The 15,081-nt window shown below is 42.3% G+C and overlaps 1 protein-coding gene and 1 non-coding gene across 8 annotated transcripts in view; both read left to right on the forward strand.

Moving 5' to 3' along the window:
• The window catches only part of PAX5 (paired box 5), a 202,929-nt gene that overhangs the window by 67,835 nt on the left and 120,013 nt on the right, over window positions 1-15,081 (forward strand). The gene's annotated exons all lie outside the window — the stretch shown is intronic.
• LOC111819724 (U6 spliceosomal RNA) lies at window positions 13,637-13,743 on the forward strand. The gene has a single exon (XR_002823294.1). It is a non-coding gene; the product is annotated as a U6 spliceosomal RNA (small nuclear RNA).

The raw sequence follows: 15,081 nt of genomic DNA on the forward strand, positions 1-15,081 counted from the left end.
GGAGGCGGGGGGAGGTGGGAAGTGATGCCAGGGGATGGATCAGGTCTTGTAGACTATGGCGAGAGGATTACGGTCTTTCTCTTAAAAGCCGAATGGAGCCTCTGCAGGTATACCATGGCCATATGTGCTGGTCGGAGTTGACCCCACACGCTCTAGATCCTGGGCTTTGGGGAGAAGACTGTGTTTCCATCATAAACACCCTCTCCCTTCCTCCACTGCTCAGAGCCCTTCAGAAAGATGGCTGAAGCCACATTTCAGCTTGACACAGGAGGAGGAAGAGAGGAGACTCAGTCAGGAAAACTTCCTTGGGTGAGGCCTGTCTCCCAGATTCTGGGAGAAAATTTATCTTTTAACTGTTGACAAGATCATAAAACCAAGGACTACAGAGAAAATCTTTCAGCCCCCTCATTTTTTAGAGGCCCAGAGAGGGGACAGGACTTGTCTGAGGTCACCCAGCAAGTAATTGGTGAAGAGCAAGGGCCTTGACCTCTGCATTCTGCCAGGCCTCCACCTTGCGAAGCCTCCAGCATTTCTATTAAGCCTTTATTTACTTAATGCTGACATTCAGTGTTAGAGACTCCCTCTGCATTTCACATAATATTGCTCACAGGAACTCAGAATCTGAATCATAGTTTATGGGGCTTAGAAATTCAGAAAAACTATACCAGAGACTATACCAGTACCAATACCAGTACCAACTGCTGTCAAATCGATACTGTCAAAGTGAGGATACCCTATTTGTGTCAGCGTACAACTGTGTTCCATAGGGTTTTCAGTGGCTGATTTTTCAGAAGTAGATCACCAGGCCTTTTTTCCAAGGCATCTGTGGATGGACTCAAACCTCTAATTTTTCAGTTAGCAGCTGAGTGTGTTGACAGTTTGCACCACCCAGCGGCCTTGGGCAGAGACTATAGGGCATCATAATTGGGAGGAGTCCAGAAGCCATCCATCAGTCAGTTGCTCAGATGCTCATAAGCTCATTATTCAACATATTTTTTTGCATGTTGGCCATGAGCCTGGCACGGGGCAAGGCACCCAGGGCTGAATCAGACAGCAGCTCTGCCCACAGTCTCACAGGGACTGTAAGATGTGCATTCAGAACCTGAAAGACAAGGGAGAAGGTTCTGAGGGTCCTGAGTGAAGTGTCTGATCAGAGAGGGAGAACCTGCCTCCACTGGGAACATGAAGGAGGGTGTTACGAAGGCCACATTGGATGGAGGTCTTGAAGGACAGGTCCATGTAGAGATAGGGGCCTGAGCGGGGGAGGACCCGAATTAGACTATGTGAGGACTCCGTTTCCTAGAGCCTCACTGCACAGTGTCCTTCAGGATGACTCAGACACATCTGCAGGCCTGTCTCTGACTGTGTGGGCTCTGAGGCGGGGCCTGCAGGTGAACCCTGTGGCGGGATAATGACTGACTCAGTGTTTTCTGGTTAATCTCCTTCACCTCCCTGTAATGTGCCATAATGAGGAGAGATGGAAGGTGAGGCCGTGGGGCTGCTGTACACACACACGGGCACTGGACTATGAATGACATACCCTTGCGCCCGATTCGCAATCACTTTGGACAAATGACAGCAAGGAGCCATGGGCTGGGAAGGGATGCAAGCCAAGGGTACAGGTTCCTTGAGCCCCACAGGCTCCCTCTCTGTGAGGTGAGTGTTCTGTGGGCCTTGCCTTGTGAGCCCCAGAGCGTCATGGCGATAGCACCAGGAACGGGGCCTGGTGTTGCTGCCCACTGAAACTGGCTGCTTCTTCCATCTGTGACAAATGGACCTGTTGGAGGCTGAGTCTCTGTGGCCAAGGTGGGAGGTCTTGCTGTCAGCTTCACTGAGCAGCCTGGTGGGGAAGAAAGGATATTTACTGGCCTTGGCCCTGGGGGCACTTGATTTGAGTCCTGGCTCTGCCCTGCTGAGCAAGTCATTTTTCCACTGGGTCTCAGTTTCCATGTCTGTGGGAGTAGTGATCATGACTTTGATAATGATAATAACAGCAATAGCAACAGTAACCACCTGACGATAACAACAGTGATCCACCTCACCTGTGCCTGATACTTCAGTTTTCAAAGATCTTCACAACAATTCTTTCATAGACCCTCAACTTAAATGCCTGCCAAGCGGGTAGGTGAAGATCTGTGAGCCCATTTTATAGACTGGAACATTCTTTTTCCAGATTGTTCACCTCATTTTCAGGCCTAGGGAGGTTCTGGGGCTTGTTGAGGCCACAGAGCTGGATCTTCTTTCTCCAGCTTGTCTAAGATGATTGCATGGGCCTCCATGTCCCCAGACAGTTCTAGGAGTCAGTTTTCTGACTAGTTGTTTTTCAGAATTGGTTATTTGCAGCCAGAGTCGGCCTGTCATTCCAGAACCCTCAGAGTCTTGCCATAGGCTTGGAGTGGTCAGATCCCCCAAACCACTCCATCCTAACCCAACCCACGTTGGGAGGTGCATTCTCTTCACAGCCAGGCTGGGGGCCTGCCAGCCACTTTGTGAGCTCAGGGCCTGCCCCTACCTTGCTGCTTTCCCCACCAAGCCCTGCCTGTGGTGGGTGGGCCCACACTTCCTTCTTTTATAAGGAAACTTGGTAAACATTTCGCCCTGGGTGGAAGGGGTTAATGTATACACACTCCTGGAGCAATGAAACACTTCCTTTTCAAAATGGTTATTGAGAAAGCAATTCTGTTTTCCCTACATGTGGAGGGAGTAAAAATCACCTTGGAGGAGGAAAAGAGAAAAAAAAAGAAACAACTGCTGGTAGGGGTTGTGTGTGTGTGTGTGTGTGTGTGTTGGACGTGGAATCTGTTTCAGTAAAACTCTTATTGACTCTGTCGTTGTCGTCGGTGAGGGCGCTGCTGGCAGGAAGCTGGTCCCTCCTCCGGCCGTGGCAGGAAGACCGCTGCCGAGCACAGCCTGCCGTATTTACTCTCGGCAGACTATTAACCAACACCAGGCTATTAATCTGGCTTTTGAGCCTTCACTAAAGCCCATAAAAGCTCACAGTTGTCAAATGGAGTTCATTTTAATTTCCTTTCAATCACAGTAAATTATTCAGGTGATAAATCAGCTGGAGCAGCCTCCTGGCTGTAATAGAAACCCTAATTCCTGGCTAATTATCCAGCCCATTGCTGCCAACAGATCAATACGGGCGCAAAATGGAACGGGCCCAGGGTCCTCCCTCCCATCAGGCCAGAGACAGAGAGACAGCTGGGGAAGGGGGACGTGCTGCTGACCTCCCAGGAAGTTCAAAGGTCATGAGGGGTTAAACTGGGAGAAGGCCTGTCCCTTGTCTAACCGAGAAAGCCACCAGAAATGCCTCCTGCTCTCATGAACTGCTCTGCCCTCAGAACAGTGGCATTTCTCCAGGCTGGTGGGCCTGGGGATGAGCTGGCGGATTCTTGCATTGCCTACTCCTGTGGCATCCTAGTCCTGGGAAGAGGCTGGTTTGTGTTTCTGAGCATAATTGAGCTTCCTCATCTGGGCTGACCTGAACACCTACTGTGAGTCAGAAGAAGAGCTGAAGCCACATTTCACTGGGGAGTAAGATGTGGCACTGGATGGGCTTCCTTTCTTTGGAATCTCATTTTGCACCATAGTGGGTCTGTGTCCCACCACGAGGTGGTGGGGTAGGGAAAGGAGGGTGTGAGGAGACAGGTATGCCAGGTGGAGAAAGGGAGAAGGCTTCCTAGAGGAGGTGCCATTAGTGCTGTGTCTTGAGGGATGGGCAGAACCTGGATCTATGGAGATGGTAGACAGTTGGCTGGAGAGGGCATTCTAGGCAGAAGGAATAGCAGAGGCAAAGGTATGGAGGAACTGCACGTTGGTTAGGTTGGTTGGAATGTAGGTGTGTGAAGTCAGGGATAGTGGGGTTGGAGAAGCAGGTGAGACTTGACTGCTTTGGGGGGGGGGTGTGCCCCAAGCTAGACTCCTCCTCCTCTCACCTGGATGCTCCCCTCACTGTGGCCTCTCACCCTGTCCTTTCTGCTGCTGTTAGATCTCTCTTGTCCTGAGGCCCTATCCTTGTGAGGACATACCCTCATATAAGAGCCCCCCATGGTTTCCTACCACTCACAACCCCAACCCCAGACCTTCAGCCTCCTCACAGCCCTTCATGCTCTCGTATTCTGCTTGTTCACATGAAGGTCTGGTAGTGAAGAGTGGTGGAAAGAGTGTCCCAGGCAGAGGGACTAGGCTGCAGGAAGGCTTGAGGCTGTAAAGACCTTGGTGTAGTCCAGTAACCAGAAGATGTCCCAGGGCTGGGAGCATGACGGGCAGAGAGAGTGGGGTGTGATGCAGTCAGTGAGGCGGCAGGCACCGGGTGTGAGGGGTCAGGGCTAGGGCTTTGGGTTTTATCTTAACAAGAGGAAACCTCGGCAAGATTTTAAAGCAGGGAGTAGCAGGATCCAATCTGTATTTTTGGAAGATTATTCTGATTGTTGTGAGGAGACGTAGATTGTTGTGGGGGACTAGAAGGAGGCTATCGCCAAGGTCCAGGTGATGCTGCTGTGCTCCTGGAGATGATAGCATTGCCCAGGAATTGTGGCCCCACAATGTACTCTCTTCGCTACACCCCCAGTCCACACTCTCCAGCCAGGCTTCCAGGGTTTCTAGAGTTGAGCTCAAATTTGATTCTGAGCTTCCTGCTGGTCAAAGCAAAATGGGAAACACAATCAGTTGTGTGCTTCTCACTGTCCGCCAGGGGGAAATAGGCCAATTCCTCAAAGAAAGCCACATTTTTCTGACAGAGCTGAAAGGAAATTTTCACATGGGCCTTCCAGTGGGGGGCCCTGTGGAGGCAATGGTCACAATCCTCAGCACTGCCCTTAGAGGAGCTGCAGCAAGCTTTACAAAGCTCTGTCTTATGGGCCAAAATAATGACCACATGCTAATTGGTGTATTTCTGCAGGGGCAGGGCTGCCGTGACCACATGGCTCAAGAGTGAGATCTTTTTAATAGTCCCACATTAAATAAGAAAAATGCTAGACTCTCTGGGGGCAGCTCTTCCTAGATTTTCCAATTAAAACACACCTGACGGTCAAGGAGGGAGCCCTGGTGGTGCAGTGGTTAGAGTACTTGGCCGCTAACTAAAAGGTCAGCAGTTTGAACCCACCAGCCACTCTGCAGGAGAAAGATGTGCTTCTGTAATGATTACAGCCTTGGAAACCCTATAGGGGAGGTTCTACTCTGTCTCATAGGGTTGCTGTGAGTTGGAATTGACTCCACGGCAGTGGATTTGTGTGAGAATGGTCAAGGAATGGGAACAAGTATTCCCAGAGGTCTGAGGATCCAGCCCAAAGTTGGCGCTAAAATTTTAACTTTTCTATATAATTTCCATGCTTTGTCTTGAACATTCATGCAAGTTTTACATTCTTCTTTATAATAACTCCACCTTGATTTTCGAAGTCCCTGGGTGGTGCAAATGGTTAATGCACTCGGCCACTAACTGAAAGGTTGGAGGTTCGAGTCTACCCAGAAGCACCTCAGAAGAAAGGCCTGGTGATCTACTTCTGGAAGATCAGCCATTGAAAACCCTATGGAGCACAGTTCTACTCTGACACAAACATGGGGTCGCCATGAGTTGGAGACAACTTGATGGCAACTGGTGGTGGTGGTACTTTTGTTTTCAAATAAATAAATGTCTTCAATTACTCATTGACTGAATTTTCTTGGATGCTCCAGGAAGATGTGCTGTTATGCTACCTTGGAAATTTTGAGACCTCTTGCCACTCAAAGTGTACCCCTGGGAAAATGTCCTCCCCAGGTTGAAAAGATACATTCTGTAAGGATGCTCCTCAGATGTGGTCACCATCAAGACAACTCCAACAACTCAACTTTTGATGAGAATGACAATTTGTTCTATTGAGTTTGACTTCCTTGACGAGGGCTTAGTGTGCAGGGATTTGGGGGCTGTTGAAGGAGGGAAGAGTCATATGTTTTAGAGATTAACAAAGCAGATGTTGGGCGGAACAACCTGTTGTGCAGGACTTCCCAATCTTTTTCACACCATGGAATACATAGAAAATGTGAATATTCATGTGGCATACCAGGGTAAAATGAATGAGGATGCTTGTGGCTGAAAGCAATTGGCCTCCTGGCTTTGGTTTCCTCAAGTCCCACCTGGTCACCCAAAGGCTGAGAGGATCTGTTATTATGGCTCATTATTTGGGAAGTTTGGCTTTCATGGATAGTACAAGTTGGGGTGTAGGTAGAGCTTTAAATCTTCTCTCTCTCTCCTCCTCGCTATGGGTTGTCAGCCTAGGGAAGGTACACAAAATACTGATTTGGGTATCTGAGCAAGTGCCCAGATACTCACCCCACAACATCCCAACCATTTCTGGGATTCTCTGAATATCTGAGTGGGGCAGCATTGTTTAGGCCAAAGCAGACCCAAGTGAGGTTTCCCCCATGTTATCGCCGAATCTGACTGGGCCCATGGAAGAAACCCTCCCTGACTTACCCATCCAGATGCATGTAGAGAGGATGGAACTGAGAGAGGAGATGGCTGGGCCTTCCCACAGGAAGCAGGCATAGCCTGATCTAGTTTCTACCTGAAGCCTGAAGTGCCAGATGAAGACTTATGACCCTCATGGCACAGTCACGGTGCCCCCTAGTGAACATGACCCAGTGAATGTCCTGGGCTCTGACTGGCCAGAGGAGTGGCTTCTCTCATGTCAGGGAGCCACAGAAGAGTGGAGAGAGTGGTAGTAGCAGGGTTGGGGCAGGAGTTCTCCTCCCAGTTCTTCTCAACATGAGGAAAGGAGGTAGGAATCCCTTCCCGAATATTGAGATGCTTAAGCAAGATTAAGGTTGGTTGTGATCTTGCCTTGAGATAGAGATAATGACAAGGATTATTCTGGAATTCTTGCTTCTGGATCTCTAGAGGTCCTGGGTGCTTCTAGTCAAGCCACACTCTCCCTCCTTCAGTCATCCTCTCAAAGTCACCTAAGGGTGAAAACTACATGGACTCCCCCTTCTTCATTTGCTCTGTTACTGTGTCCATTTCTTTCTAAACAGCTTTTAAAGTACTTTCTAAATGTCTTAGTATTCTGAGTATTCTTTGCCTTCCTGTGGGTCAAGCAGAAGAATGGCTTCCTGAGGAAAATTATTATGCTTATTTTGCAAGACTGGGTAATGTGTACAGGCACAGTGAGCAAGTTGCCATCGTATAAAAGCATGGGACACCTGAGTTTTAGTGATGGCTTTTGGACTAGTCACTTCTCTCTGGGCAATGGTTTTTGCGTTTGGGGTAGGGGATTGGGCTGGGTCGTATTTGAGATCCATTCCAACTCTAACATTCTGTGAGACATAAAACAAATTGGAAATCCATTTCTTATTTTTATTTTGACTTGTTTACAGTTTTTTCTCCTGTCTGTTACACTCTTCTCAATGACAGGCAAATGCTGTGTATGTGGGGTTTAAAGACTACAAGTGAATTGTCATAGAGCTGCCTGCACCTTGCTGGGATATTCTTTCATTCATTTATTCATTCATTCATCCAAGAAATTTTTACAGACATGCCATGTCAGTGACATTGACCACTTGTGCTCTGCTGTGTGGCATAAAGTAACAGCAATTGATGCAGTCAAAGGTACTGTGTGAGAATCAACTTTTGGGCAGAGATATATCCCCCAAACAAGGCTTACCAATATTGGCAATTTTAAAAAAGACAAAAGGACAGATCATTCCACTCTCACAGCTTGCTTGTTTTGAGAGTACACTGTAATTCTGGTTTAAGGAATTTGTCTATTCACCAAGCTCTTTTATTAAAAAAGCTTTATTGCTTTGTAATTAACAAAAAGAACATGGATACAGGTTCCAATAACAAAGTCTGAGCTGTTGCAGGCTCCCCTGCCATCTCAAAAACATAGAAATAATTGATCAAATATAACAATAATATTTATTATAAATAGTAAATAATTATTAATATAGTAGTACCATCATAGCATCATAACACATTAATATTAAATATTATTAGTAAAAAAATATATATCTGAGCTTGAAAGAGAGGAAACTCCTCAGAGGCAGGAAATTCAGAGGGAGCTTAGAGCCCCTGTAAGTGCATAAACAAATATCCCAGTGGCCCAGTGTACTGGACCTGGATATAGTCCCTAATGAGCAGGGGCTGATATTTTGATGCTGATGTTGGAACAGAAGATATGGCTTTAGGCCTCTGTAATATGGGAGATGGAACTGAGACCTCTGCAAAAATGTGAAAACTGAAAGGGCCGCACTTTCCATGAAATGAGCTCTAGGCAAATTTTACCCACAGGCCAAGGGAAGCAGTAAGAAACCTTTATTCTGCATGGTACCCAGAGTAGAATGCAAGTTTCCTAAAAAACAAAACCAAACCTGTTGCTGTCGAGTCAATTCCAACTCATAACAACCCTATAGGACAGAGTAGAACTGCCCCATAGAGTTTCCAAGTAGCACCTGGTGGATTCGAACTGCCAACCTTTTGGTTAGCAAGCATGGGAAGTTAAAATCTGAATCCTGTGCAACACACAGGTGAGGTATTTCACTCTACATTATGCATAAGGTATGAGAAGCCTAGGAAGATAAATTAACATAAAAACTGAACTCATATCAGTGAAATCCCTGAGATTCCTCACAGAAGCACATGAAAAACTCTCATCTGGGTCTTTCCATAATCCGGTACGTACAACATGCCTACAGAATAAACAATGACTACTAGAGATGAACTCACCGTTTACAAAATTGCAAACTACACAATGAAATAATGATAAGTCAGAATACATAACAAACAGGAAGATTAGTACCCCAAGAACCTGAGATAACAGACAACTTGGAAGAGACTATAAAATGATTAAAGAGATGAAATCAAGACTTGAAACCATTACAAATGAACAAAACACCATGAAAAAAGAATAGGCAGATTAGAAAAATAACTAAATAGATTTTCTAGAAATAGAAATTCTAGTAATGAAAATTAAAATTTTAATTGATAAGTTAAATACAAGATAAAATACAGATGAATAGAAAATTAGTAATCTGGAAGACAGAGTTGAAGAATTTGCCAGGAAGGCAGCATACAAAACTAAAGAGTTGGGAAATATGAAGACAGGGTAAGTGAGAAAACAAAATTTCATGAGAAAGTCCCACATACACCTAATAGATGCTCTGGAAAAATAAAATAGAAAAAGATAGAGGAGAGGTAATATTTGAAGAAGTAATGACTAAAGACTTTAAAGAGCAGAAATGTTGCAAGATATATGTCATTAGATTGAAGAAGCATACTGATTCCCAAATAAGTTGAATAAAATAAATGCACATCTAGGCAAAATTACAATGACATTGAAGAACACCAAAGACAAAGAGAAAACTATAAAAGCAACCAGAGAGAAAGTATAAATTTTAGACTGACAGGACATTTTTTTTTCAGCATCAATAGAAGTCAAAAGACAGTTGAAAATATCTTAAAGAGTTAAGAGACAATAACAATTGAGCTAGAATTTTATACTCAGCTAAATGATCATTTAATAGCAAAGGCAAATAAAGACATTTTCAGACAAACATAGGAAGAGTTTACCACTCATATACATTCTCTGAACTACTAAATAATGTACCTCAGTAAGAAAAATGTGAGAGACTTCCAGTTTCAGCTTCTACATGTAAAGAGCTTGGAAGTCATCACTCCCATCCTTACAACAAGCAAAAGCTGAATAAACTGAAAATCAATGATTTCTCTTGGACCTATAAGATAATTGAGGTTGCAGGGTAAACTGCCTCCTTGAAATCTGGAGAGACAGGCAAATACAGAGAGTCATCGCTGAGATCTGCTAGATTAGTGTACAACCTCACGCTATTTACCCCAGTTCCTATTATCTGATACATCACCTCTAGCTCACTGCAAAAAATTATAAGGCATGCTAAAAAACACAGTCTGAGGAGACAAAGTAAGCATTAAAACTAGACTCAGATATGACACACATTTTTTAATTATTAGGAATTTAAAAAACTATGATTAATATGATAAGGGATATAATGAAAAAAACAGACAACATGCAAGAATACATGGGTAATGTAAGCAGAGAGATGGAAATGCTAAGAAAGCATCAAAAGGAATGCTAGAGATCAAAAACACTCTAGCAGAAATAAAGAATGTCTTTGATGGGCTCAACAGTAGACTGGACACATCTAAGTAAACAATCAATGAACTTGAAAGTACATTAATAGAAACTTCCCAAACTGAAGTGCAAAGGGGGAAAAAAAAGATTAAAACAAGAACAACAAAATGACAATGAGAACAGAACACCCAAGAACTGTGGGAAAATTTCAAGAGGAGTAACACATGCATTAATATCATACACAAGTAAAATTTTGTAGAAGATCATTCAAAAGCAGTTGCAACAGTACATTGACAAGGAACTTCCAGAAGTTCAAGACAGATTCAGAAGAGGAAGTGGAACAGGGGATATTATAGCTGATGTCAGATGAATCTTGGCCGAAAGCAGAGAATACCAGAAAGATGTTTACTTGTGTTTTATTGACTATGCAAAGGCATTCGACTATGTGGATCATGACAAATTATGGATAGCATTGCAAAGAATGAGAATTCCAGAACACTTAATTGTGTTCATGAGGAACCTGTACATAGAGGCAGTCATTTGAATAGAACAAGGGGATACTGCATGGCTTAAATTCAGGAAGAATGTGCATCAGGGTTGTATCCTTTCACCATACTTATTCAATCTGCATATTGAACAAATAATCCAAGAAGCTGGACTATATGAAGAAGAACGCAGCATCAGGATTGGAGGAAGACTCATTAACAATGTGTGATATGCAGATGACACAACCTTGCTTGCTGAAAGTGAAGAGGACTTGAAGCACTGATGAAGATCAAAGACTACAGCCTTCAGTGTGGATTACACCTTAACATAAGGAATATTAAAAATCCTCACAACTGGACCAATAAGCAACATCATGCATTGGGCAAATCTGCTGCAAAAGACCTCTTTAAAGTGTTGAAAAGCAAAGATGTCACTTTGAGGACTAAGGTGCACCTAACACAAGCCATGCTATTTTCAGTTGCCTCCTAGGCATGCAAAAGCTAGACAATGAATAAGGAAGACTGGAGAATTGATGACTTTGATTTATGGCATTGGCGAAGAATATTGAATATACCGTGGCCTGCCAGAAGAACAAATAAATCTGCCTTGGAAGAAGTACAGCTAGAATGCTCCTAAGGATTGAGGATGGAGAGACTTTGTCTCATATACTTTGGACATGTTATCAGAAGGGACCAGTTCCTGGAGAAGGACATCATGCTTGGTGAAGTAGAGGGTCAACAAAAAAGAGGAGGACCCTCAATGAGATGGATTGACACAGTGGCTGCAACAATGGGCTCGAACACAGCAATGATTGTGAGGATGGCGCAGGACTGGGCAGTGTTTCATTCCATTGTACATAGGATTGCTGTGAGTCGGAACCGACTCGACATCACCTTACAACAACAACAACAACATACGTATAACTGGAATACCAAAAGGAGAAGAGAGAACTGAGCAGAAGAAATATTTGGGGTAATAATGGCCAAGAATTTTCCAAAATTAATGACAGACAACAAACTACAGATGCAGAAAACTCAGAGAATAAAGTAGATGCCTATATCTGGGTATATCATATTCAAATATCAGAAAACCAAAAGCAAAGAGGAAATCTTGAAAGAAGCTAGAGGAAAAAACAGCTTACCTATAAAAGAACAAAGATAAGAATTACAGTAGATTTCTTGCAGAAACCCATGTCAACAAGAATAGAGTGAAATATTTAAAGTGCTGAAGGAAAAAACCCCATCAACCTAGAGTTATAGATACTGACAATTTATCCTCCAAAAGTGAAGGTAAAATAAAAATTTTCTCAGACAAACAAAAACTGAGGGAATTCATTGCTAGCAGACATGCCTTGCAAGAAATGTTAAAAGAAGTTCTTTAGGGAGAGGGAAAATTATATAGGTCAGAAACTTGGGTCTACATAAAGAAAGGAAGAGAGTTGGAGAAGAAATAAATGAAAGTAAAATTAGATCTTTAATTTTTTTATTCTTAATTAATTTAAAATATAATTTTGTCTAACGTAATAATCAGCAACGTATGGAGGTGACTATAACATATAGATAAGTGAAATGAATGACAGCAATGTCATAGGGAAGTGAAAGAGGAATTGAGAATACTCTATTAGAGGCTACTTATACTACATATGATGTGGCATAATGTTATTTGAAGGTGGACTTAGATTAGTTATAAAAGCATATTGCAAACTCTAGGACAACCACTAATTGTTTTTGAAAAAGAAGTATAATTAATATACTAACAGAAGAGGTAAAATGGAGCCATATAAATGCTCAATTAAAACCATAAAAAGAAGAAAAAGGGGGAGGGGGAGAAACAAAGAACAAGTTTAACAAATAGAAAACAGTTACAAACATAGTAGATATTAATCTAATTCTATCACTAATCACTTTAAACGTGAATGATCTAAATATACCCATTAAAAAACACAAATTGTCAGAATTGATTAAAAAACTAAGATTCAACTATATGTTGCCTACAAGATGGATATGAAATACAGAAGGAAGAAATGGAATTTAAAAAGCAATAGTGACTGTTATGGATTGAACTGTGTCATCCCAAAATATGTGTTGTAATCCTAACCCCTATGCCTGTGGATGTAATCCTGTTTGGAAATAGGGTTTTCTTTGTTATGCAATGAGGCCACACCAGTGTTGAGTGTGTCCTAAATGTAATCACTCCTGAGTTATAAAAAGAGCATAGACACAGAGGCAGGCATACAATGGGGAAGACAAATACCACAGAGGATTGCCAAGAAACCAAGGAATGCCCAGGAAGGAATCAACATGGCTGGGACCCTGATTTGGACTTTAACCTCCAGAACTGTGAGAAAATAAATTTCTTTTCTTTAAAGCCACCCACTAGTGGGATTTCTGTTATAGCAGCACTAGGTAACTATGACAGTGATCAAATAAACTGGTAAACAGAGGTAAATCTAAATAACTATTGACTCTAAAAAATAATGACTAGTTTTTTGGGGTTTAAAAACATAGTAGGGAAAAAAAAGTCAATAATAATATGGAAGATTGGGAGGTGGCTGATCTGAGTTAAAACATGTGAAGATCCTTGTATTGCTCAGGAGGAATGCGGATATCTTGATAAACTCTAGATTTGGTGAGGCTGAGAATGCAGGCAAGCAAATTAAAGGTAACCATTAAAGGCATAGAAATAGAATGTATAGCTTCCAAGCCAAAAGAGTAAAAAAGAGATATATAGAACACTCACTGAATCCAGTAGAAGGAAGGGGAGAAGAAGAAAAGAAACAAGGAATAAGCATGGTATATTAGAAGTACAAAATTAGATAGTAGAAATAAATAAAAATATTTGACTAGTCTCAGGAAGTAGAAACATATTGAATTTGCTAGATAATCAGAAGATATGATAAATAACCAAAATCTAGAAATGTGCTGTTTATAGGAATTAACCTAAAACAAAATGATACTGATAGGTTGCAAGTAATGAGTAAGAAAATATAGACCAGGCAAATATTAACCAACTAAAATGTAGTTGATTAATACTAATATCAGATGAAATAAGCTTTAAGGATCAAATCAGTGCTTGCTTTGACAGCACATTTATTAAAATTGGAACGATGCAGAGAAGATTAGCATGGCCGCTGTACAAAGATGACATGCAAATTCATGAAGTGTTCCATATTTTTACATCATGACCAAGGCAAGAGAAGACACTAAGAAGAATACAAGAATAAAGGGCAACTACAGTAACTACTATAACTTAGACAATCCTGCAGCAGTAGTATTAACAAGCAATAATTTACGAATGGACAAATAGGTAGATAGATACACCAAGAGGTGTGGGAGGATATAAGGGAACACACTCACTGGCAGATACAGGTTTGGCTGTGGATATTTCCACATACATGACTGTAGGTGCGGCTCATATAGAGCACACAAGGGGTATAGTCAGGGAAAATCCTTAGACATAATCAAATACCTCACAGGATAAAGTTCCTAGGCTAGAAGACAAAGGACCATAGACTCGGGGGACATCTATGTCAATTGGCACGACATAGTAGATAAAGACAATGTTCTGCATCTTGCTTTGGTGAGTAGTGTCCGGGGTTTTAAAAGCTTTTGAGCAGCCATGTAAGATACAACTGTTGGTCTCCTGTCTGGAGCAAAGGAGAGTGAAGAAAACCAAAGACTTAAGGGAGGAATTAGTCCAAAGTACCACAGACCACATGAACCACAGCTTACCCGACCCCCAGATCAGAAGTACTAGATGGTGCCTGGCTACCACTACCAACTGCTCTGACTGGGATCACAACAGAGGGTCCTGGACAGAGCGGGAGAAAATTGTAGAACAAAAAAATCAAATTCACAAAAGGAGACCAGACTTACTGGAACTGAAGTCTTTCCCAGAGACCACCTCCCAGCCAAACAATAGATAAGCACATAAGATAATAACAACTGAGAAGAACATACTCCTTAGAACAATCAATTATACGAGATCAAAAGGGCAACACTTGCCCAAAAGCAAAGATGAGAAGGCAGGAAGGAGTAGAAAATCAGGACGAAAGAAAATGAGGAAACTAGGGTGAAAATGGGAAGAGTGCTGACACATTGTGGGGAATGAAACCAAGGTCATGAAACACTTTATGTACAAACTATCAAATGGGAAACTAATTGGTTTTCACCTAATGCGCATGTGCACGCACACACACACAGAGGATCAAATCATCCTCAAAGACAAAAAGGATGGTTACTTAATGATAACAAGAACAATTCATAGGGAAATATAACAATCTTGAACCCGTATCTACTTAGCAGCATAGTCTCAAAATATTTAAGCAAAAATTGTTGTAATTACAGGAGAAATGAACAAATCCCACAATCTTATTGGGAGACTTTAACACACTCTTATTATTGGATAGATCAAGTTGACAAAAAATTGGCAATGATATTTGTAAGATTTGCACAACATAATTAATTAATAAGTTTGACCAAGTAGACGTATAAAAGGCCAACAATACTTTTCA

The sequence above is a fragment of the Trichechus manatus genome, unplaced genomic scaffold (genome assembly GCF_000243295.1).
Source record: "Trichechus manatus latirostris isolate Lorelei unplaced genomic scaffold, TriManLat1.0 scaffold00016, whole genome shotgun sequence".
NCBI classification, from domain to species: domain Eukaryota; kingdom Metazoa; phylum Chordata; class Mammalia; order Sirenia; family Trichechidae; genus Trichechus; species Trichechus manatus.